Here is a 25057-nt window from a genome sequence, read left to right as displayed (position 1 = left end):
TTGCTGTATGTTCTGTGGTGTCTCTTGCTAGCAGCTATGCTGTGATGCAGAGGATTTCGGGAGTGGGTGGGAGTTATTTTATAGTCTGTGTCTTGGTCCTGTCTGAATGGTTATTGGCAGTCAGGTGCTAGGTGGGTGTGTTGGCTGGTGTGCATTATGTGGTACTTGGGGGTGGGTCATTGTGTCTTGTGATTGGTTTTGATGTTTCAGGTGGGTGGTCGTTCATTTTCCTGTGTTTGGTATTAACTTCCGTCGCACTGTATGGCATTGGTTTGACGGTAGGGATGTTGTTCGTGTTGGCCTTCCGCTGTGGAGCACGGTTTCTCGTTGCATTGGTACCGCAGCGGACGTGGATCGCGGTGGCTACCGGGGTACTTGCGGAGTTATCCTAATTACGGACACGGACACTACGCAGGTATAGCGGGAGAAGTGGATGTTCTCGCGGTCATGTGCGTACGCGGCGGTCGATGTTCTTTCGGTTCCGTTCGCTTGCGGCGGTCTCAGGTGTACTCCGACCGCCGCGCACGGGGTTTGGTGTGCTCCTTCCGCCGCGGTCAGTGTTTCATTCATATATTATCCTAATCGCTATTGCGGTTTATCCGCGGACCGGTCCGGAGTATCTTGCCACCTTCCTCGGTGGACGGAACACGTTTACGTCCGCGATCCTAATCGACCCCTAAATATGAAGGGGCTAATAAACTACCGAAATGGACGTCGTGACGTCATTTTGTAGTCCATGAAAGATTAAGCATCAACGTTGACGCATAATAATACAACTCGCCTCTGACAGAGTTTAGTTTGTTTAATACTATTTGGATATACTCTGTGTTACAGGTATTAGACATTCATACAATTACACTCGTTTTGGATAAAGAACTACAAATGTGGGCGGGATGACATCATCCTGTAGTCCATCTCGCGAGATTGCCCGCGGGATTTCGAGCGAAAAGTAGTGCATACAATAACGCATAATAATACAACTCTCCTCTGACAGAGTTTAGTTTGTTTAATACTATTTGGATATACTCTGGGTTACAGGTACTAGACATTCATACAATCACACACGTTTTGGATAAAGAACTACAAATGCAGGTGGGATGACATCATCCAGTAGTCCATCTCGCGAGATTGCCCGCGGGATTTCGAGCGCAAAGTAGTGCATACAATAAACTACAGAAAAACGGAGGTAAGGGTCTAATTTCGGCTTTTGTTCCCTTAAAAAGGCACAGAGAACTCAAGAGGAATAATATACTCTCTTGTGTTACACGCCCTGCATAGTGATGCGTAGGGTTACAATGATAGTGCCTCTCTGTTACGTAGTTAAAATGTTGGCCCTCTCCTGTTCGGTACCTCCCTCAAGACTCAGATGGGAGCTTGAGGTACCGACGGAGAGGTGAGTTTGGAGAATCTCTCCTTCTTTTTCCATCTATAGAGCCCTCTATTTTGAGGAATTTTACATTGGACAGACTTGAGCTTTTTAGCTATAGAGCCCTCGTTTTAGGGAAACTTACATGGGACAGACTGGTGATTAATACTGTCCCCACATATAGTAGGGAACAGTTTTGAGACATTTTAAATGAAACTTTGAAGAGAAATATGATCAGTCTGAGATACTTTGAGACTGGGCTCACATAGTTGTCGGTGTGCTGGAGTATCTATACTTGTTGATTTGTAGACATAAGTAGAGTTGTATAACAGAGGTAGTTTTGGACATTTTTTCTAGAAGGCTGATATTTGTGCTTCATGGTGTTCCTTCTTTCTGTTTTACCTCTTATATCTACACAGTGCAGGGCCTCGTAGAACCTGAGCAAGGTCCAGGTGAGGTGAGGTCAATTCCCCTACTATGAAGGGTGAGCATAAATTGATTATTTTTTTTGTAAATAGCTGTGGTGAAACACATGTTTTAGGATAAGGACACAGTTAGGTGACACTAATTATTATACATTTTTCCTCCATAGAAATCCTACTTCTTAATTGACATGGAGGGCTAATGTTTCCGGTTGTTACAGGTTGTATCATATTCAACCGTTTTTCTTAATTATTCCACTTTGGTGTTGGTGGTGTTTCTTTTGTTTTGGAATCACTTCAAGTGCAACTACTGGAGTTATTAATTGATCTTTATTGTCCGAATATATCTCCACTGGCAACCCGTCAGAGCCTGCAGCTTTCCCCCTTTTCATTTTCTTCAGCTGACCTAAAATTTCCCCATCTGTTATCTCAGATTCCAAGTATACTTTTTCTGATTCAGACATTTGCGGCAGATGTTTTATACTCAACCAGGATTCTAAATCCGCCCCCGTGGGATCTTTATCTTCCGTGTAGAGACTCCTCATAAAGGACCTGGCTTCTTCTCTTATTTCTGCGTCTGTTTCTATCAAATTTCCTGACTGTCTATGTACCAAGGTTTTAATGTTGTTTCTCGTTCTCTCTTCTCTAGCTTTCCAGGCAAGGAGAGCTCCACATTTCTCTCCGTATTCAACATTTTTTAATCTGCTGGACTCCCATTTTTCTTTAAGAATTCTATCATCCGAAATTTTTAACTGGAGCTGCAAGTCAGCAAGTTCCTTCTCTAACACATGTATTTCTCTGGAGTTTGTTAGTATTGCATTTTGTAGTTCGAGATCCTTTCTGGTTATTGCTGCTAAGTCTTCCTTTCTTTTTATTTTTATACTTTTTCTCTTATGGTACATTAAAGAACTTAAAACACCCCTCAAGTAAGCCTTGTAAGTTTCCCATACTATCTGGGAAGAGGAGGATCCTGAATTTATTAAAAAGAATTCTGATGTTTTGTCTTTAACAACTACTTTTATCTGATTATCTAATAGAGATGATCTTTCCAGTGTCCACCTTAGTTTTGGTGAAGTTATATTCAGTTTAATTTCCACTTCTAGTACAGCATGGTCCGATAATCCTGAGGGCGTAAAAGAGAGATAGCTAATATCTTTGAGAAGGTGTTGGTCAACTAAGAAATGATCTATTCTGGAGTAATTCTTATATTTTTTACTATAAAAAGTAAAACCTGGTTGAGATTTGCACTTTTTTCTCCAGACATCTACTAGAGTGAAGTCTTTCATTAAAACATCCAGGATGGCAAGTGATTTTAAGGGAGCATGGTATTTGGCCCTAGAAGTTCTATCTAATTTTTAGGCGAAGACCAGATTAAAATCCCCACCAAGAATTAGAGGACCAGTTGTCGTGAATAAAGCTAGTTCTAATTTAGAAAGCAGAACTAGATTGTCCTCGTTAGGACCATAGTGCACTGCGAATATATATGGGGTAGTTTGAATGTATACTTGTGCAACTAGCCACCTACCCGATTGATCCGTCTCAAAGCTTCTCAAACTTATCCCGCTGTTTGATCGAATTATAATAGAAACTCCCCTAGTAACACCTAATTGCCTGGAACTGATTATATCCTGAACCCACCTACACTTTTTAAAAAGAGAATCACATACTGTTGCCTCCAAATGTGTTTCTTGTAGCATTATAATTTGGGCGTCTGAATTTCTTAAGAATTCACAAATTCTATTCTGTTTTATTCTTTCCCCTATACCATTGATATTCCATGACAGGACCTTAAGCTTATATGGATTGATCATAGTTCTAATGTACGCACGCACCCATCTATTTTTTTATACATCAAACAATTATTTATATATGAGGATTTTTTTTTTTTTTTTTATTTTCCCTCCGACTCCCCCCACCCATTGAACACCTCCCCCCTGAGGAACCCCCCAACATACCTGGCGATGACTTCGCCTTTCGGAGCAACCATGTGGTGCCCTTGACCGGTTTACTGTATTCAAGCGAGACATATTTAATTACAAATAAATCTTCATGTCCCCCATTTTTATCATACAGCCTACTTATACAATCATTTACTTTTTCAAGTTCCCCCCACACCATTTCCCCAGTTACTATATTCGAATAAGACCAATTAAATTGCAAGTAAATCTTCGTGTCCCCTATTTATCATACAGCCAACTCAAACAATCCATTATTTTTTCTTTTTCAAATTCTCCCCCCACCATTCCCCTTTTCTTTTTATCTTATTTTTTTTTCTCCTTTTTTTTTTTCTTTTCCCTTTTTCTTTTTCCTTCCCTTTATTTATTTTTTTTTCTTTTTTTTTTTCTTTTCCCTTCTTTTTTTTTTTTCTTTTTCTTTGTTTTTATTTTCTTTCCCATTCCCTTTCCCTTTATTCCTTTCATCTTTTTATTATTTCTTCCATGAATTACTCAGCTTATTTATCTGGACCTATTCCTGTTCCTCCTGCTCACTTCTTATTCGGTCTAAAAGATTGTCAACCTCTTCTGGCTGTGTAAAACTATATGTCTTGTTTTTCCACATAATCCTGAGCATAGCTGGAAATCTCATCTGGACATGTGCTCCCAATGACCTTAAGTCCGGCATTCTAGTGCCCAGCTCCCATTGTCTTTGCGCGGTTTTTGCACCAATGTCCGACCTGATGAGATAGGGACTGGACTTATAACGTAGATCTGTTTTCGTAAGGGATCGCCCTAGGATAAGCTCTTTTACAGTGTATGTCTGAAAGTTTATAAGTATTTTCCTAGGAGTTTTCCTGTCCGTACGCCTCTTGTAGGGATCTCTATGTACCCTCTGGATTTCTTCCTCCAAATTTATATCTGGACGATCATTTAGAACACCGTCTCTCAAGAGTTTACAGACAAATCCCTTTAAGTCCTCCAATTCTTCCCCTTCAGGTATTTTCAAGATCCTTAGGTTATTCCTCCTAGCATGAGTCTCCATCCGTTCAATGTCCATAACCAATGATCTATTCTGGGCTTTAAGATGTTCTATGTCTTTTTTATTTTCATGTATCAATTAATAACTCCATTAAGGGAACTCTTCAACCTTTTATTGATCCAAGGCTATTCTATACCTTCTTCGTGGGGAGAAGCTATCATTACGCTTATACCCAAGCCAAATAAAGACTCGAAAAGAATAGAGTCCTACAGACCTATTTCATTACTGAACTCGGATATGAAGATTTACTCAGGTATTTTAGCCACCAGATTATCAAAGGTTATAAAATCCATAATCCACCCTGACCAGAGAGGCTTTATCCCAGGGAGACAGTTAAATGAACTAACGTTTCAAGCTATAGGGGCTGTAGATTATGCTAATGCTAAAAATCTCCCACTGGCGCTGGTGGCCATAGATGCGGCTAAGGCCTTCGATCAGGTCAATTGGAAGTATTTATGGGCCACAATGGCGGCCTTCGGGTTCCCCCAGATTTTTATAAAGGCGGTCAGATCCTTATACCATTGCCCAAAGGCTAAGGTTTTAGTTAATGGAATTTTATCTGAGTGGTTTGACATATCTCGAGGCACTAGGCAAGGTTGTCCTCTGTCCCCCCTTTTGTTTGATGTTTATATGGAGCCCTTTGTTTGTGGGATTAGAGAGGACAATATCATTCAACCATTTCAGCTTGGAAATCTGCTTTTGAAGGTGGCGTTGTACGCTGACGATCTTCTTTTATATACCTCTGATCACTCGGCAGCAATTCCAAGGGTATTTTTTCTATCGGAGGAATTTGGGAAACTGTCCGGGTACCAGATTAATAAGGATAAAACAGAGATCATGGGGTGGAATAGCAACACACACATAGTTGGTGCAAAACAGAACATGAGGTACCTGGGAATTCACTTAACTCAATCTTTAAATGATACCACTTCACTCAGTTGGCAAAAGGTGGTTAAAGATATTAATAAAACTTTAACAAGATGGGGGAACTTGCCTTTTAACATTTACGGTCGGGTCAACCTTATTAAAATGACAATTCTTCCTAAATTGACCTTTTTATTTAACTGCATCCCCTTATCATTTTCACTGAAAGACATTAACACCCTACAGGGTAAAATTGGATCCTTTATATGGGCCTGCAAGTCAACAAGAATTGCATGGAAGAAACTGAGGAGGGGTTTAAAAACAGGAGGGCTCGCCCTCCCTGACATTTTGTCATACTGTCATGCATTTCATTTAAAAAAATTTAGGCTTCTTGCAAACAAGCTGGATGCATCATCACAGGGCCGCCTGTTTCAAGCTCTGTTAACTGATTTATCCTATGACCATGATTACTTTATTTTCAAGTTTGGAGACCAGAATTTTTTTTTTTAAATTCGCTTTAAAATTCTACAGACTGCATTAAAAAATTGGGGGTTCATGAGGAAGACATTTAATATTCCCTATTATCACACACACTCCCCAATATGGGACTCTCCTGGTACACCTCAATGCCTCCAGGATCAACTATCACAACCCCTGAAAACAGCTGGCTTCAAAAAATGGGGAGATCTCTGGGCAGATTCGGGCCTAATGAGTTGGAACACGTTGGTACAGCTTACAGAGGGACAGTTGACTAGGTTTAAATACTACCAGCTGTCTGCCTGGTGGTCTAGTCAAAACATGCAAAGGGAGGAAGATACAGATATTCTTGATGCAATTGGCAGAAGGGGGAAATGGGTAAAAGAGTTATCTTTTTGGTACAATTTAATGATCAAAGAAGAGGAGAGTGAATTGTACCTGGAGATAATAAAGTTATGGGGAAACTGTATAGCCGAGCCCCCTGAAGAAGTCTGTAAGGCATGGTTAGACTCTTTTTCCCTTTCACAGAGGCTAATTAAACCCGCTAATTTAAGGCGCAACCACCTGTTTACGGCTCATAGAGTCTATTGGACTCCGGCCAAACTGCATAAGATAACACGAAACAACTATTATTGTCCCCGTTGTAATCATAACGCCGCTGATGATATCCACATTTTTCTGGAATGTCCAGCCATTCAAAACTACTGGAAAGCGATAATGGATTTTTTGGGAGATGTACTTTCAATAACTATTACATGTTCTCGCAGATTAGTCTTCTTTGGTTTACTGAAAGAATACAATATCAAGAATCTGGATACTCAATTCATTTTTTACACAATAGTTATCGCAAGGAGACAAATCTGCATGGAGTGGAAGTCAGCGGCTCCCCCTAGATTTGCAGTATGTTTGAAGTATTTAATGGAAGTGTGTAAAATGGATCAGGCTGGCCGCAGCGAGAACTTGGAGAATGTCTAGTCTAAACTGATGGTCTGGATAAATAGGTGAGCAGTCCTGTGATTATGCCAGAGGTTGTGTCGGTCCTGTCCTCCACCAGGCCTAGGGTGCCCAAAATAGGTCTGGAGGAGTAGGATAAGGAAAGCAGCCTACCTCTGGGAACCCCTGTCTGCTATGATACTGTTTTCCATGGCGGACTCGAAAAAAAAAAACAACAGTATAAGAGGCAACAGCGAGACCCATCTAGAGCATATATATTCTGGTGGCATATATGAGGACAAAAAAAAAAAAGTGCAACTACTGAAAGAACAGAGGCCCTGATGAAAGCCATGGGACGGAATGCCCGATAGGCAGAAACATGTTGGCCCATTACTAGACAGATATTTGTTGACTGTCTCTCTTGCACTGTTCTAGGTTTTTAATTAGGAGGTGTTGTTCGGCCGCAGAATAGAAATTTATATAAGGAGGACACATCATCCTATTTTAAATTCACTATATTGTTTTTGTTGCACTACAATTCACTTAACCATTAAAGATCAGCTATCATTGGACGGTTCATTTGTGTTGGTGGACCAAATCCTAAAACAGCAACAAATGGTGTGGCTCTACAGGTCCCAATGATCAGGGGACTAGCCTTACTCACACCTGGGTAGGGCCAGATGATAGGACTGATCACCAAGTCATTTTGATGGTAACCCATTGCTAAACGGTTTGGATTTTTTAAACCATTTTCTGAATGACCTATACAGTGTCTGTGTTTCCTATAAACATAGTGTTCACCTTTTTTTTAATAGGCTGTCTTTATGTGATTTAGACACTCCGAGATCTTGGTAATTCGGATTGGCAGCTCAGCTACATAATTTGGCTGTTAGACCCCCTGTGTTCTTGTGTTGTATATGTAGAAGTAGCTGAGGATAATAATCAGGTATGGGTCTTTAAACTTTATATCCCTCGGACCCTCTCTTAACGGTTTGTTTTTGATGATGTCACTACTGCACAGTCGGAAATCATGCCAGCTGAGGGCCAACCCAAGTGGAATCCCACTCAGGTTATCTGTGTGCAGTCTATCTGCCACAGTGCTGAAGATTCTGTGTGTGTCAGGATGTCTGGAGCATATGCAATACACAATACAGACACATCGGGTGAAGTATTTACTGGGTGTGGTAAATAACAAATGGAACAAATGTTTGGAAACACAAAGCAATGCGATGCTTTGTATCTCTGTTCACATGATCTTCCTGGTCAAGGTTGTCCAGATTTGGTTTCTGTGGTTAGTATGGAGAAGCGCGTTGGACAATGCTTAGGTGGAAATGAGCTGCTTCTGGTTTGGATCCATAAGGTGTCATTGCTGATTGGAGGATCACTCGTCTGTCCTACGTACAACTGGTTGCTTGCTTTGAAACCTCTTGAAGTCTGATCTCTAGTGAATACTTGTTTTATTTACTTATTTTTGTGGTGATTATGGTGCCTCTGTCAGCAGTGCCCAGGAGAGGTTTACCCTTGAATGGCAGCCAAATCTTTCCCATTGATATTTGTCATTATTGAGGGCTTGATCTCTGTTTCATATGTCTGACTCTCGAACATTGCTTTTGTAACTCTTTCAGGCATTTGTTCCTTTTCTCAGCTCCATGTTGCCTTCTTTCATACTTGGGGGTGTCCAGTGTCGGGAGCCGGCACAGCCAATAATTAATTGGGCCCCTGTTTTCCCATGATGGACACTGCCACTATTTCTAGGGGACCAATATCTTTGTGATGTTACACTCACAGGTGCCAAAGTGGAAAATTAGTCATTGTTTTTCATTTGCTACTTTGCAGGTATGTTAAAGACACCCAGGAAGGCACATGTCAGTGTGATAATTTCTCCACACAAGATACGCTGCATTTTATGATGTTTTGTGATTATTATAGTGATATCCGTAGGAGGTTCCTGGTTCCCCTTTTGAGGGATAGGGGATTCCTGCAAGTTAGACCAGAATTGCTTTACCTCCAGATGCTGAATAATACTTGGGACATTTTTAATGTTGTTAATTTTTTAGTTGCTGCGGTCCGCCGTAGGAAAAAGAGACTCCCTATGCTATCTGTTGTATGAAATTCCAATTTTTTAAATTTTTATGCAATGTTATCAACATTTTTTGCTGATGAATCATATATGTGCTGCTGACGCTTTTATGCTTACATTTATCATTACTCATATGTATTGTCTGATAATATGCACTGTTTTTTATGGATGTATTGTACTTTTGTGATTTTAATTAATCGAATAAAGTGGTTATTTCTGTCTGTCTGTCTCAGCTCACTTCTTGCATCAGACATTAAAGTGCAACAACATTGAAGCTCTTCTTGTGGTTCTTATCAAACTACCAAGCCCTGAGCCGGTACCTATGTGCTGCTGGCTGATTGGACGTCAGCTGAGATCCTTGTGCACTCTCCTTCCCTTCTTTCAAGTTGAACCTGTGTTTCTCAACATTCTCCGCAAGAGTGTGTCCTCCTGTCACTGCCATGCTCTGCAGCACCTTCATGTTCGTCCCCGGCTGTACCAGATCATTGTCTCCAGACTCCTCTTTGAGCTGTCCCCAGCACTGCTGTGAGGACAATTGAGTGCTGCTGACGTATCGATGGCCCTGTGGCCCTTGATGCCTTGTTAACAATGTGGGTACATGGACGGGCGGGTGGTAATGGTATCAAGGGGATATTATTTGGAAGGTTAGTCTTTGGATGGTAACACCTGGCACATGGGTTTCCAGTGGGTCCTTCATTACACCCTTAGGAATCTTATTGGTTAGAGGTCTGAATGGCCAAAGTCCAGCAGTGAGATCAAAGAATGACCAGGGTGAGGGAGCAGAGGACAGTAACAGTGAGGATCCATGGCTGTATGCTAACCAAAGCAGTGGGGAGGAGGTGCACAGCTCAAATGCGTCTGACTGCATAGACTCCTGTGGCGCACATATGGGGAGTGGTGAGATTTGATGTGATCTGCTAGGTTGGATTGACTTTGTGGGGGTTATGAGCCCACCCACCTTCATCCAATTCTGTCTGATGACACGCTGCCATGCCTAGCCCTCAGCCACCACCGTAACCCTTTGATTACATGTACTTATTTTACTCCAAATTATGCACTGGGCTTTACTTTCTTCCTCAGCCTGCTGAAAAGAAGATATGCTGGGAAGAAACAGGGGAGAAAGTGTGGAGTGGAGCACTATTCTGTCAAAAATCTGAGTGTCTATTTTAGAGCTATATTGCTGTTCCTCCTCCATGCTTAAAACTTGAATCTGTGTAATAAAAAGCTTTGCCTTTTCATTGGCTTGGTTTGTACTCTTTCATTTTGGTCATTTCTTGAAAATAACAGGAATCCTGTCATTGTTGAGTTGATTTTCAGTTAGGCACTGAACATCCAGGTCTGGATGATGTGCAGATTGTATTTGAGGCATGGAGTCTGAAGGAGAGGAGACTTCCAAGTAGAAGATTAAATGAAGACATTTCTAGCTTAAAATATCATCAAAGTATCGAATAGTCAAAGTTTCATTTATAAAGTGACCAGCTGATTAAAAAATAAGCTCTGGCAACGACAATAAGTCTGTCTTGTTAGTAATGTTGTTTGTTTGTTTCATTGTTAGAACTGTAAATGAATTCAGTGAAACAAAAGATGTTGTTTGATAATTCTATTAGCGGCGCGGAGCATCGGCGGACCGGGGGTGCGGTGACTCTGTGGCGGTGCGGATTCCTCCTGGTCCCGGCTGGTGAGGAGCTGTGAGTCGCGCGGTGGCGACCCCTGGTGTGCCTAGGAGCGGAGAGGAGCTCTGCGGCGGCCGTTAGCGGGACCCGGCATTTTTTGGAGCGTCGGCGGGCCCCTGGTCCTGATCTGGTGAGCCCCTGTGCGGCAGCAGGACGGGCAGCGGCGGCGGATCCAGGTTGGCTGCGGAGGCTGTGACCTGGTCGACCACCTGTGTGCTGAGGAGGACTGCGGGGGGCGTCTTCTGAGGGGGCCGCGACCGGAGCCTGACTGCAGGTACAGCGCAGCGGGGGGGAGGTGCGGTGGCCCGCGGCCATCGCCCGCTGTTGTGGGGCCTACCATTGGACTGGCCTAGAGGGCCTGGTCTGGCCTGGCGGTGATTGGGGGCGGCGACCGTGAGGTGCGGCAGAGTGCCAGGCTGCCCCCCCTCCATCTACATCGGCCCTCGCTGGATTGCTGCAGGTCCGGCGGCCTGAGCCCTGTGGCGGCGGGGGAGCTGAGCTGGGGATTGCACCGGCAGGAGCAGCCACAGCAGAGAGGTGGACAAGGCCGCAAAACACGGAGGAGCGGGGGCCAGGAGGGGCCCGCTTTGAAGGCACTGTATAGCGCAAGCCCCGGGGCGCTCCTACTGCGGGCACGGTGCTGTCGCCGTCTGGGGGCAGGGGAAGAGTGGCGCTAATCTACTGACCACTTGCTGACCGCTTGCTGCACGCGACCGGGCTTTGCTCCGCTGGGTGCTTTTCGGCCGGGATTGGCCCCGCTGAGGTGTCTGTGGCCGGGCTTGGCTCCGCCATCAAGTTCCCTGACGTGGTGCTCCTGGCCGGGCTTGGCTCCGCCGGGGGCGCCAGTGACTTCAACCCCCAGCAGCCTCTTTGTGGCAAGGACGCCGCCCACGCATTCAGGAAGCGCCGGGAGGCGCATAAAGGAGTCGTCACCTCATCGTCGCGCGGGACGTGCGCGGGAGAAGCCCGGGAGAAGGGTGGGACAGTCCACGACAGTCCTAGACAGGAAGAGGCAGGGTAGGGCCATATTCCCTGGCCGATTTTGTACACTTTCCTCTGGACTGTTGTAAAACCCAGTAAAGACGGTAAAGTGATCTAATGAAGATAGGTTGATTAGCTAAGATTGCACTTGCATTTGTTCCTGTTCTGATTTCGGCATTGTCATTTGAGGTTTAGGACTAATCATGCCAAGTATCACAGAGAAAGCTACACCTGGGACGGGCCCATTAGATAATTTTCTGGTGAAAATGGTTAGTAAAATTAATAGCGATAGAAGGGTATCACTGGGAAGAGACTTATCACCAACTAATTTACAAGTTTCCCCTTTCCCTGTTGGAAATCTTCCCGAGTCGGTCACCCCAGACTCGGAAACTGTAACGCTTAACACAGTTACTGCCCAGGTTCATGTGGTTCCCCCAGAGGAAGAAAGACGTAGTGAAAGTGATGATAATGAGGAAGTACAGCCTGCTGCTAGACCTGTTCGTAATTGTAGGAAACATCTTACTAAAAGGGGAGGTAAGCACACAAAAAAGAAAGTAGATATACCCGCTCATTCACAACTACGAACGCAGACTAACTCAGAAGTACCCTGTACTGAGGTTGTAGAAACTGCCGCCCAAAAAGGCCCCTTAAGTCCTGACCAATTTTCCCAACTGCTTCATTCATTAGAAGCTTGAGCAGCTTGTCCAACCTCTTTTGCGTAAACTTGATAGTGTTACTACAGAAGTTAAGAGGCTAGGAGGGCTGCTTTCCAAGCATTTGCCAGGGGATGATACTCCTAGAGAGACGGTGAGGGCAGCTGGAGCGGTTGAGCAGGGAGTTAGAGGGGTAACTCAGCAATTAGATAAAGGGTACCCTGCCAATACTGATCCCATAGCAACAGTCAATAGTACAGAAGCCAGGGGAGCAGGTGTGACCACAACAAGCCCCGTTAGCTCATCCAGAAATATTCCTGTTAAGAGAAGCAGAACAATGAACCTTCCACCAGAATGTTCACCTTACGTGGTTGTGTTAACAAATGTTCCCCCACTGGACATACATTCACTACCCTCTTATGAGGAATCGCATGAAGCGCTGAAAAACGAGACCGTGTCCTGGTTAGGCAAGAACTGTGGCTTTCCCAGTAGGTTTGCCCAGGATATTCTTACCAGGAGAAGGGCCAATTGGATCGGGTCTTCTGTGAAGACCTGTAAGGGGGAGTGTATAGTTATTAACTTTAGACACCCACAACACGTAGCTACAGTTCTATTAAGGGCCGCCTCTTTGACGCAAGATGCCAATACTATCGGGGTGCGTCCGCTAGGGTTCTTCTATAATCATCTAGCAGAAAAAACGCCATTTACCGCAAGAAGACACCCTCACACTACGGCCATGGCTCAGACCCAGTACTCTGTGCCGGGCATGGGAAGGAACCTTTGTACTCCCGTCTGGGCGCAGACACCAGTTCTGTTCCAGGGCTCTGGGGGGGTAAATCAGTTTAATTATGGGCCTAACATTCCTACCCATAATAGATTTGAATTGCTTTCATCCCTGGAGCTATGTGATTGACAGGAGGATGAATTGGAAGGTGTGAGAGAACTTCATATAGATTCGGTCTCTGCTACACAGGACCATTTTGCTTTGACCCCTCCCGATTCTCACTGTCATCCTGTGTTGCCAAGTATTGTGAAAAGGGTAACGGTAAAGATGTTAAGCTGTAACATCGCCGGCCTGCGTTCAAAGAGAGATGATGCCAATTGGTTAAGCCTAGTGAAACAACACGACATCGTGGCTCTCCAGGAGACATGGGATAGAGACTGTGATTTCTGGGTAGATGGGTATACCTCTTATTTTGTACCTGCTGAAAAATCATTGGCGGGGAGGGACAAAGGGGGATTACTGCTATTGGTTTCTGTGAATGTGAGAGGTTCAGTAAGTAGGCTAGATAGTACATCTAATAACAATTTTTTAATTCTGGAATTAAAACTTCCAAACAACACCAAATTAATTCTAATCAATTGCTATAATTCTCAGTGTGGGGACCTCCCGAATGTTCATTTGGCATGGTTGTCAGATTTTTTAAATGTTTATAGTGCTAAGCAAACCACTTTTTTCCAATTAATTTTGTTGGGTGATTTTAATGTCCACTTATGCAACCAAAACTGTTCACTTAACGATATTGATGGACCAGATTTCACATCCCCCCAACATTGTGAACACTCTAGTAAGGGGGAAGCATTAGAGAAACTCTTAAAAAACAATGATTTGTTTGAAACAGAGTTTGTTGATAAAAAATCGCGTATCCCCACATACACAGGGAGAGATTGTGAATCTATAATTGATTATATCTTTCTTTCTTCTGGACTATTAAAATATGTTATTTTTTATAATGCCATACTTTCTTGTTTTAGCGACCATAATCCGGTGATCACAGAATTGGTAAACGGTTTTCTACTTTTGGACGCATCCCCCCCAACTGTGGTGGTGGCAGATGTAAAAGCAAAAGACCAGGGAAGGAGGTTAAACTGGAGTAAGGTAGTGCCTGAGGAGTTCTTTAACTGTATTACTGCTAAGGCCGCTCGAGACCTAACCATTTGTGGAGATCCACACTCAACCGGGGAGCAAGTAATCTCTTCTTATGAAATCGTTTGTTCCGTAGTGGCCCAAGAACTTACTCCCAAAAGTCGACCAGTAAAAAGTAAAGAGGTTGTAGGTTGGTTTGCCCATTCATGTACTAAATCGCTCAATCGACTGAAAAAAGCTCTTCAGGAGCGACCTAGAAACAAAACTTTGGTGGCCCAGCTCAGGAGAGAGTATTCTAGAGCGGTTCTGGAAAGGAAAAAAACACTTAAACAGGATGCTTGGGAGGAGCTCATGGACTCAGCAACTTTAAAAGATAGTGCCAAATTTTGGGCCATTGTTAAAAAGCCCCTCTTCTCAGACAGTAAGAACGAAGTTCTAGAAGTAAACATTGCAGAGGAGGACTGGCTGAGCCATTTTGAGCAAATCTATGGCAGTCATCTGGAGTTGGAACCCTTTGTGGCCCCAGTGTCTGACTCTTCTATTTCTCCCATAAGATTCTCTATGTATGAAGTTGTAAAGGCAATAGAGGAATCTGCCAGCCGAAAAGCTCCAGGGCCAGACGGAGTTCCTTCTGACATGTATAAAGCAGACCCACTATACTGGGCTAACATTTTAACCAAATTTTTTAATACCTCGGCCCAAGTTGGTCTTCCTAAATCCTGGTCCCTATCAACAATAATTCCAGTATTTAAGAAGGGCCAAAGGTCTGACCCCAGATGCTATAGGCCTATTTCCTTGCTAGATTCCTCAATTAAAATTCTCGGGAAGGTAATTCTGGCAAGGATAACAGGGTGGGCTACAGACAATAACATTCTGTCTGATGCCCAATATAGCTTTAGAGCGGGGAGGGGCACTGAGGATCAATGTTTGAATTTATACCTAATAACTGATGAGTACACCAAGGCTGCCAGGGGTTCCATTTATTTGGGATTTATGGATCTATTCACAGCTTTTGATTTAGTCAACAGGTCAAAGCTGTGGACTTTGCTCCTGGATCTGGGACTTGACCGCTCCCTTGTGTACTTCTTGGCGGAGATACACAGGGATCTTAAAGCTTCAATCAGGATGACTTCTGAGGGGAAATGTACATCCAGTTTTAAATCGGGAAGAGGGGTGCGGCAGGGCTGCATTTTGGCCCCTATGTTATTTACATTGTACATAAATTCTCTGGAAGTAAACCTGTCCACTGCGACCCCTGACACTCCGCGTATGGGGGGAAAACCGGTTCCGGTCCTCCTATATGCGGACGATGTGGTTCTGTTAGCCAGAACACCACTGGGCCTTCAAAAATTATTGGACTCTTTTGGGGCCTTTATGAAAAATCTGGACTTGGTAGTTAATAACAGTAAATCGCATGTCATGTCTTTGGGGCCTTTGAAGAACAAAGTTAAGTCCTTCTTTTGTGGCGGGGAGAAAATCTCTAGAGTGAGGGTATTTACTTATCTGTGAGTCGTTTTTGACGATAAGGGATCTTGGTCACCTCAACTCCCAATGAAGGTAAATTCTGTGAGAAATTCGTCAGCGGCAGTGTTAGGTTTTGCCAGAAGGCTGGGGGGAAAACCTTGTCAGGCAATTCTTAAAATCTATAAAGCTAAGACTATCTCCATCGCTAGGTATGGTGCTTCAATATGGGGGTACATTATTCCCGATCCGATACAAATTGAAGAAAATACATTTCTGAGGTCGCTCCTTGGCCTCCCTCAATCCACGGCCACCCACTCTGTACATCTAGAATTGGGGATTGGTTATTTAGCAGATATAATAAATCTTGCCCCAATGCTGCTATGGATTAAAATCTGGTTAAACCAAAACCTCTCCCTAAATCATAATATCTTAAAGGACTGCATTAAGCTTGATAACATGCATAAAATCTGGTGGTTATCGTATATAAAATCAGTAGCAAGGACTCTGGGGCGACCAGAGATCTTTTCTCATCCAGAATCTCTTTGCAAAGCAGACCTTGAGTGGGTGAAAAACAATTTTATAAAATTAAGGGAAGCAGATCGGGAAGATGCAGAAATGTGTAAACCACAGGTTAGGGGACATGTTCTGGTTACCCAGTCAGTAGCAATGCCACTTTATTTGTCTATTGTGACAAACTCTTTTCATAGATGGCTATTGACGAAATTTCGGTTTAACCAGATACACACAATACTCTGGGATGTGGAAGGGTGGAGTAGATCTGAAGACGCTGCCCCATGTAAATGTGATGATTTCTCGCAGCAAGACACTATGCACTTTATGATTTTCTGTCCCCTGTATCAAGAAGCTAGGAAAGGTTTATTTTCCCATTATTGAAAAATGTGAATTTTGTATAGTGTAAACCTGCTCTGTTGTTTTTAAAACTGCTTGATTCCCCTTTAACTATGTACTGTGTTGCTAGCTTCCTCGCAGCTTTGGTTAGAATCAAGAGAGCGAGAATAAAAGATACTCCAGATTGTGACCCCTTTTAAAAATTCAAATAATGTATTTGTACTAATTCTGCCGGACTGTGGGAAAGCTGATGATTACTTTTTTTTAACCTACTGTATTTTATTTTTGTATCATATTATATTTTGTAAATAATGTAAATAATGTATTATGACTGTTTTAGGCATTTGAATAGCATACTTTTATGATTTTAATTAATCGAATAAAGTGGTTTTTGATTGATCTATTAGCGTACATAATATATTAGAATTGACATACAAACTCACAACGTCTTTTAGGGATAATTGGTATCCAGATTTTCACCATTCCTGGCATACTTCCATTTTGAGTTCTTTAGAGGTCCCTTGTTCTTCGACTTTTTTTACAGTGTCCTCCCTCAAGCAGCTCCACCTAGACACATGGCTCAAGTTAGTCATCTAAAGTGGCAATAATAAGTAGAAAATGCTGCAGGTACCCCTATAACATCACATGTTGACCCAGTAGAGGGAAGGATGGCAGCAAAATGACACTACACCTATCACAGTACTGGTTCTCTGTCTAGGAAAGACGAATAAAGTGTGTGTAGTTTCAGGTAATGCACAAATCAGTCTTACACATTACATGTTGTACTTTCATACACTACGTTATGCAGTTCCTTTTTACATTACATGGTGGTGTATGGTGCTGTGTTATTGTGTTATGGGATGGTGTGTTATAACTGTACTATACATTGTTGTGTTAGGGTGTGCTATGCTGTTTTTTGGTATGCTGTGTGATGGAAAAGAGTGCTAGGTTGTATCAGACTGTGCTATGCTGTTTTACGCCATGGTGTGTTGTGATATATGGCATCCTGCAATACTACAGTATTTTATATTATGGGGTGTAGTGTTATCCTATCTTGTGCTGTGCTGTGTCATGCTTTGCTGTGTTATGTTGCTCTCATGCTGTGTTATGTTAGGTTGTGCTACACTGTATCATGCTGTGCTATGTGTTAAGGTATGGTGTGCTATGCTATGTAATGGCGTATTATGTTATCATGTGGTGCACTATTCTGTGTTACATTATGTTGTGCTGTGGAGTGTGTCATGCTATGTTGTGCGTGTTAGGGTATATTATGTTGTGACACACTGTGCTGGGCTATGGTATGCTACGCTGTCTTATGTTGTCATATTTATATAGAGTCATGCTGTGGTATTTTCTATTACGTTTTTCATGCTGTGTTATGTTACGGAGTTTTACTTCATGTCACAGTATATTGTTGTATTTTATATTATGGTGTGTTCTGCAATTTCTTTTCATGCAGTGCTATGCTGTGTTATGTTATGGTGTGTTGTGTTATGGTGTGTTGTGTTGTGTTGTGTCCTGCTATGCTATTCTCTACGGTGTTCAGATGTGTTATGTGTGTCATTCTATGCTATGTTGTGCTGTGTTTTATAACAGTGGTTTGTGGTGTGAAGTGTCATGCTGTTTAAATTAAGGTGTGTTGTGCTGTGACATGCTGTGCTACTCACTAGGATTTTATGGTATGTTATATTCTGTTGTTCTCTGCTATTCTGTGGTAGGTTATGTTATTGTGTATCATCTTGTATGATCCTGTGCTATGCTGTGTATAATAGGGTGTTCTCTGTTGTGCCATGCTGTGCTTATACTGTTTCAGGACAGGTTGTGTTATGTCGGTTCGGGTTGTGAAAGGCTGTGTTATGCTACGGTACGTTGTGCGGTGCAGTGCTATACTGTGTTACCTTGGAGGTTATGATGTTCTGTCTTATTGTGATAGTCTGTTGTGTTATGTCAGATGATGCTGTGCTAACTGTGTTATCCTGTGCAGTGATGTTGTGTATTTGAGCCTTTCTCTGCTGTGATATTATGATAGGGTGTGTTACGTAATGCTCATGCTATGCTATCTCAAGGTGTGTCAAACTGGGTCGTGCTTCTGTATGCACTGTTAGGTTACAGTGAGGTGTTGTGTCACTGTGGCAACTAAGTAAGCACATCAAAGCATAAGCAGTGCTCCTCTAATATATATCGCATCTTCAGAATAACTTAAGGACTATATGATACCCTGCCGCCAAAACCTAATGGGCTCACAATTCACCCCCCCCCCCCCCCCCCAAGTTTTAATAGCATGCACTAGACCCATAGGTATTGGAGTGCTTTACATGAACACCACTTATGCGGCCTTCAGTCACACCACAGACCAATCATTTTGTCCCCTGGGAAAATGTTTTGATTTCCATTTCCTATTCATTACAATATATTCATTGGTTTCTACCTGGCTATTTCAGAGCATCAACCCTCCCACTTCTTTTGCGGAGATCAATAGGATCATATTTTCTAAGCATGAGGTTTGTACAGGCAGCAGGGAACTGGTAAATATGGGCTGTTCAGGGAAAGGTTGAGGCCTGCAAAAGATGATGACGATATGAGAGGCCCTAGTTCCAGAATCCGTACCCCCAGAGTCTGGCAATCAATGGCAGCCCCCCAGGGCAGAGAGGGACGGGCCAAAGGTGGGAGCCGGGGTTCCTTCACCATGATTTGCTGCTAACTGTAAATGAAAGGGAACTGCAAACATATCGAGGTGATCGGAAGCATGGTTATTTCTGAGAATAGAGTCACTTATAGGCAGACGTTTATGGACGCCTTTAATGTGTATTTCCAGGCCATTTAATGTATTAAATTGTTGCTTGTATACATGTGGGCTTGGGCTTTTGTGTGTGTGCGCCTGTGAGCGTTTATATCTCTGGCTGGTGTGGACCAGATGCGTCCTGCTAGCATTGGTAAGCACTGATTGAGCCAGGTAAACACCACCGGTGTGAAGACCATGACCCACCAGGACCAGTCCCCGAAGTGCGTTTAAAATGTTTCATTTTGGTCTGTCAATAATTTACGGCAGATGAAAGCCTATGTGGAGTTAAAATAGTAATTACACACCTTATTAAAGCCAATAGCTGCTCCTTGTAATCATATGTACGTCAAGATGTGTGTATGTTTGTTAATGTGTGGACAAGGGAGTGAGTAGCTAGAAAATGTAAATGCCCCCCCCCCCCTTTGAAGTTAACTTTGATGACACCGAATCAGCAACACGTGTAAGCCCAGAATTCCTAGACTGGTTTCCTTCACCCTTTCATCCTTCTTTCCTTTCTCCCATCTATTCTTTCACCTTTCCATTGATACGTTCTCCAATTATAGTTTCACCTGTTTTTCCTCCATTTATCCAGTTATCACTTACTTCAAAAGTCGATCATCCATCCTTTCACTGTTCCATCCATTCATCCTTTCACCCTTTGATTCTTTCTCCTTTCCATTCATCAATTCATGCAAACATACATCCATTGATCTTTTCATTCACACGTCGATAATCCATCCTTTCACTGTTCTATACATTCATCCTTTCACCTTTCTTTTACCCTTTTAACTGATCTTTTCACACTTAAATCTATCCATGTTTTCATCTTTCCTTCCATTCAGCTTTGCACCCTTCCTTCCTTTATCCTTTTCACTCTACATCCCTTCCCCTTTTCCTTTTACGTTTCTTCTTTCATATTTTCTACCTTTGACCCTCTATTCTGTTGCCCTTCTTTTCCATTGTCTTTACTCACATTTTTTCTTTCTTTCCTTTATCTTCCCTATAGTTCTATTTACTGCAGTCTGCCCCTTTTTTAATGTTTTCCTCATTCCTGTCTCGTTCATTGAACTTGGCATACTTAGCAGCCGTTCTCAGCAGAGTGCAAATAGAAGAGTGGAAAGACATGCAGAGACCTTTAGCAGGATCCCAGATTATGAACAAGGTAGTGGGTTGCAGTAGATACCCCCCTCTTAAGCGGTGCAGAGACAGAATATTGAATACAAAATATTGAGTTGCACAAATATCGAGTCATTAATATCATGAGTCAGAAATATCGACAGCAAGAAAATCGTAGTAAAAAAAATTGACTTAAGGTACGTAATACGTAGGCATCCCTGCATGCCAACTCAGGAGACTCCAGTTGATCCAAAATCAGGCTGCACGCCTGATATACCATCAGCCCAGAGATCAACACGTTCAACCTCTTCTAAAAAGTCTCCACTGGCTTCCGGTTTCTGCCCGCTGTAAATTTAAGCTTGGTTGCATAATTTCCAAATCCCTCACTGGCCATAGCCCCTTCTTCATTTCTTCCTTGCTTCATCAGTATGTTCCCTCCCGTACCCTTCGGTCATCTCAAATGGCTCTGCTTTCTGTCCCTAGATTCAAGCGGAAGGAACACGGCGGCCTTAGGTTTTCATTCTTAGCCCCGTCTTTTTGGAACTCCTTACCCCTTTCTCTTAGGTTGTCCTCCCCCTATTCCAGATTCAGATCTTCCCTTAAAACACACCTCTTCATTGAAGCGTACAATTAGTTGTTATCCTCTGTTATGTTATTTTCTGTCTCTCCTCCCTGCTCCCTCTGTATAGCACCTAGGAACCTAATGGTGTTAGCGCGCTCAATAAATTAATTTAACATAACATAACATAACAATATCGATTTTAAAAATATCGAAGTGTTTAACATTGTTTGCAAAAATACAGTTGTTAAAAATATCGTTTTTAGGTCTCGCCTGCCAATGCGCTTGCGCATTGCTAGCGAGAGATATAGAGGGCCACCAGAAAATCCTACCAAGAGGGCTTTGAAATGCGGATTATAAATAAATACATTGTAAATTGATACTTGTATAGCGCACTACTCACCCACAAGGGTCTCAAGGCACTTGTACGAATACCACTGTGGAACCCATCCTGGCTTTCCCTGTGAGGCATCCACTCCTGGGCACCCCCAAGGTGGAAGCCAGGCATCATTAGCGTTGTGGGGGCCGTTGTGGAGATTAAGCAAGCTATTGCCCAGAGTTGCAGAGTGGGACTCCATGATTGGAATAGGCACTAAGGCGAGAATTATCAGGTCCGTGGAATTTTGAGCCCAAGACCCGCCGAGGCGGGGAATTGAACCCTGGTCCCAGGCTAGACCTCTGCATCAGGGTCTGCCGCTCTAATGATTGAGCCACACTTCTCCATTATGGCCAGTGCATGTGCAACGGGCACGCGCTCGCTGCTCCCCCGCCCCCCATCAGACTTGAAAGTAAGCCGCTCGCACACCACCATTTGTCTGAGCCTCGCCATCAGAATTCAAAGGCTGCCGCTCCCCAGCCCACGCCCCCCGACACAGCAATGCCGAGAGCTGGTTTTAAATGGGGGCATCAATTTTCTGTCTACACGTTTGCTTCTTCAGCGCGACCTTCGTGCTTCTGACCTTGTGACCTAAACAATAGGAATTGTTTAAAGAAATGTTGTCTGCTGTAAGTCCTCCACTTTCCGATGTGTTACATTTTCTTATTGATTGCAATATTATTGTATGCAATATATTTGCTTACTTAAACGTTTGTCTTCGGTCCGATGTTGTTTAAACCGAGTCAGCTTGTGCGGTAAATTGGACCCAAGTGAGGCGCGCGTGTTCATACATGAGGATTCTTAACCCATTACCACTCTCCTACTTCCCCTCCCACCTCCCACGGCCGCTCTTCCCATTCACGCGTTCTGCAGGTCACCATTTGCCAGCATGCGGCCGCTAGCCTTTCATCCCTATCACTTCCCCCTCTCCTACTTCCCCCTCCCACCTCCCAAACAGCATCGAGCTGGGAAGACTTGTGGTGACTTTGTAAACTCAAGTGCCAAGGCTGAGTGTGGTAGCTACTTCCTAACACGTTTTGGTTTCCATGAATGGAAACAAGCTGTAAAACAAACAAATACGGCATTCCCCACAAGCTTATGAACACAAGAGGAAAACCAAAAGGACAGGGTTATAGCAGTCCCAAGGGAAACCCGTCTTTTCTCAGTTATGCGTGACCAACAGCTTTCGCCTCGCAACCCAGGGAGCCCTATTAAACTCGGACCTACAGGGGCATTAAGAAATCTCTCCTCATGGCTCATACACCAGAGCGGCTTCTCTTCACCAACTGCTGGCATAACACCCACGCCAAACGTGTGACTCACAGACCACGCGCTAGTATAGGGTTCTCGTGCACCTAACACATAGAGTTGGTCATGTGCTTCCTTCGTTTAAGTTTTCCAACCGTTTGTAGAGGCCTTGCGCATAAATGAGTCCTATTATCCTGTCTTTCCAGGAAATAATAGCCAACTAACCTCTTGCCAGAATTCGAGTTAATTACGTAAAGTTTATTTTGGCCAGTAGGAAATGGTTTTAGGTGTAGCATTTGGATGTTGGGCTTTATTTATGCCAGTTATATAACAACCCGGGAAGTGTACATGATGTAAAAGCTTGCAGGATAGGAGTACATTATCTATCATATGCACCTTCCATGCAGGACTTTCATAAAAAAAAAGACAAAATAAAGCAAGTACACGCATTACTCCTACTTAAAAGGTTCTGAGAACAAAGTGACTAATGTGGTAACAGATGCGAGGAGGTGGTTGCCCAGATGTGGTTATTGCACCAGTGTATGCTATGTATCCTTTGGGCCTCATTTTATTTTTTGACCAAAGCCAGGTGGCAATTACGCACCCAGTAAATAGCAGTACCACCGGGCATGGTATTATCGGGTATGCAACACATTCCAAGGTCTGAGCCTTGAGATGGTGGATAGAACACAACCGCAGGTGTACAAACTTGGAGTACGCACTATTTATCACATGATTTGCTTGAGGCAAATGCTATGAGGTTAAAACCCCACAGGGTATGATAGTAGTTTTCCACGCAGTTTAATTTAGCTTACTTACTTCTAATGTGCAAAACAAATACCACAAAGTGCAGCTTTTAGGCTCAGGACATGGAGACAACATAAAAGGAGCAAACAAGATAAAATCAAATCAAGTCAGTAAGCATAATTACGATTTTGGGGCTATTCTGATGGACTATAGTTTGATCTAAGGGAAACAAAGGAACATCTACAGATAACAAAAATACCAACTAAATTTAGAGGATTGTCAGTGCGGCTGAAATGAAGTGGAATTTACTTAATATTGGTTCAGTAGATCTTCAAAAAGCCCATTTACTTCAGGAGTGTCCACCAGAGTTCTGTTTAGGTCGAGGGGGCGTGGCTTGGCGCCCAATGAGTATGGCGGCTTTGGGTTAAGCGCTACGCCGACGCTGCTGAGACCCGCGATGTGAGGTGTGCCTCGGCACAACAAACACCGGATTTTGCCGTCGGAAGGTGGCAAGCATGGTTTGAGCTCTCCTCCGACATTGCTGAGGCTTTATTCACCCTGCTTTTCACGGAGTAAGTCCGGTCGCGGCTCTTCAGCGGCCGCCATTTTGTCTCCTGACGGGATGCACATTTCCTCTATTCCTCCTGCTGCCTCATTTCCACATCTGCTGGCCTAATTTGCCCCATCATGACTTGTTTCTCTCTGGGCAGTCCTTCAATGGCTTTTTGCTATTTTTAACTCTTGCGGCTCCACATGAGTTTCCAGAGCTTTTCTTCCTTCAATGCATGGTGGCTATTTTGAGATTATTATAGTTCAGAAAGAAGGGGGACCCCTACTGCTAATGCATGCACTACCGGTAGGGAATAAAAAAGACAATATTTTAGAAGAACATACGGTAGTGCGCTTAGTAATTAAGCCAAAAAACCCAAGAAAACAAAAAAGCTAATTAGCTTTTTTGTTTCCTTGGGTTTTTTGGCTTAATTACTAAGCGCACTACCGTATGTTCTTCTAAAACATTTTGAGATTATTCACAGTTTTCTTCACCTTACCTCACCATTTCACTTTTGGGATGCGCTCTTTGGATTATGAAGGTGTCACCTCTCTATTTTCTTCATTATTGAAGTTTCAACTGCCCCTTCTGCATTGTGCTATTATTTTTAAGCAGCTTTGTGGATTTAAAGCATGAAACCTTGCTCCTTTATTTTGTATGTCAGCTTGTCCTTGCCTCGGCCTTGACTTATAGCCCTGTGTTTTTCTACTTTCCTGACTGGTCCTTTTTCATGGGTAGAAACAGGCAGCACTTCTCTTCTACTGCTCCGAAACGTATTTTGCTTAAAAACTCTAAGTTATTCTCTGAGTTTGCTGGGTTTGAGGCACCCCTTTCATCTCCTATTCAGGACGTGCATTTCACAATGGAACCATCTATACCAATTTCAGGGAAAGCTACTTCTAAGAGGCTGAAAAAAGACCCTCCCTCTCCACCTAAGCCCTTATCCTCTGTATCTGTGGAACTTCTATTGAAAGAAATCAGGGCTCTTCGCCCCTTCATGGAGGAAACCAATGCTAAACTACAAGTGCTAGATGATAATTGGTCGCAAATGGAGGCAAGGGTTGCCTCAGTGGA

The sequence above is a fragment of the Lissotriton vulgaris genome, chromosome 9 (genome assembly GCF_964263255.1).
Source record: "Lissotriton vulgaris chromosome 9, aLisVul1.2, whole genome shotgun sequence".
Taxonomy (NCBI): domain Eukaryota; kingdom Metazoa; phylum Chordata; class Amphibia; order Caudata; family Salamandridae; genus Lissotriton; species Lissotriton vulgaris.
Note: the sequence above shows the minus strand (reverse complement) of the source record.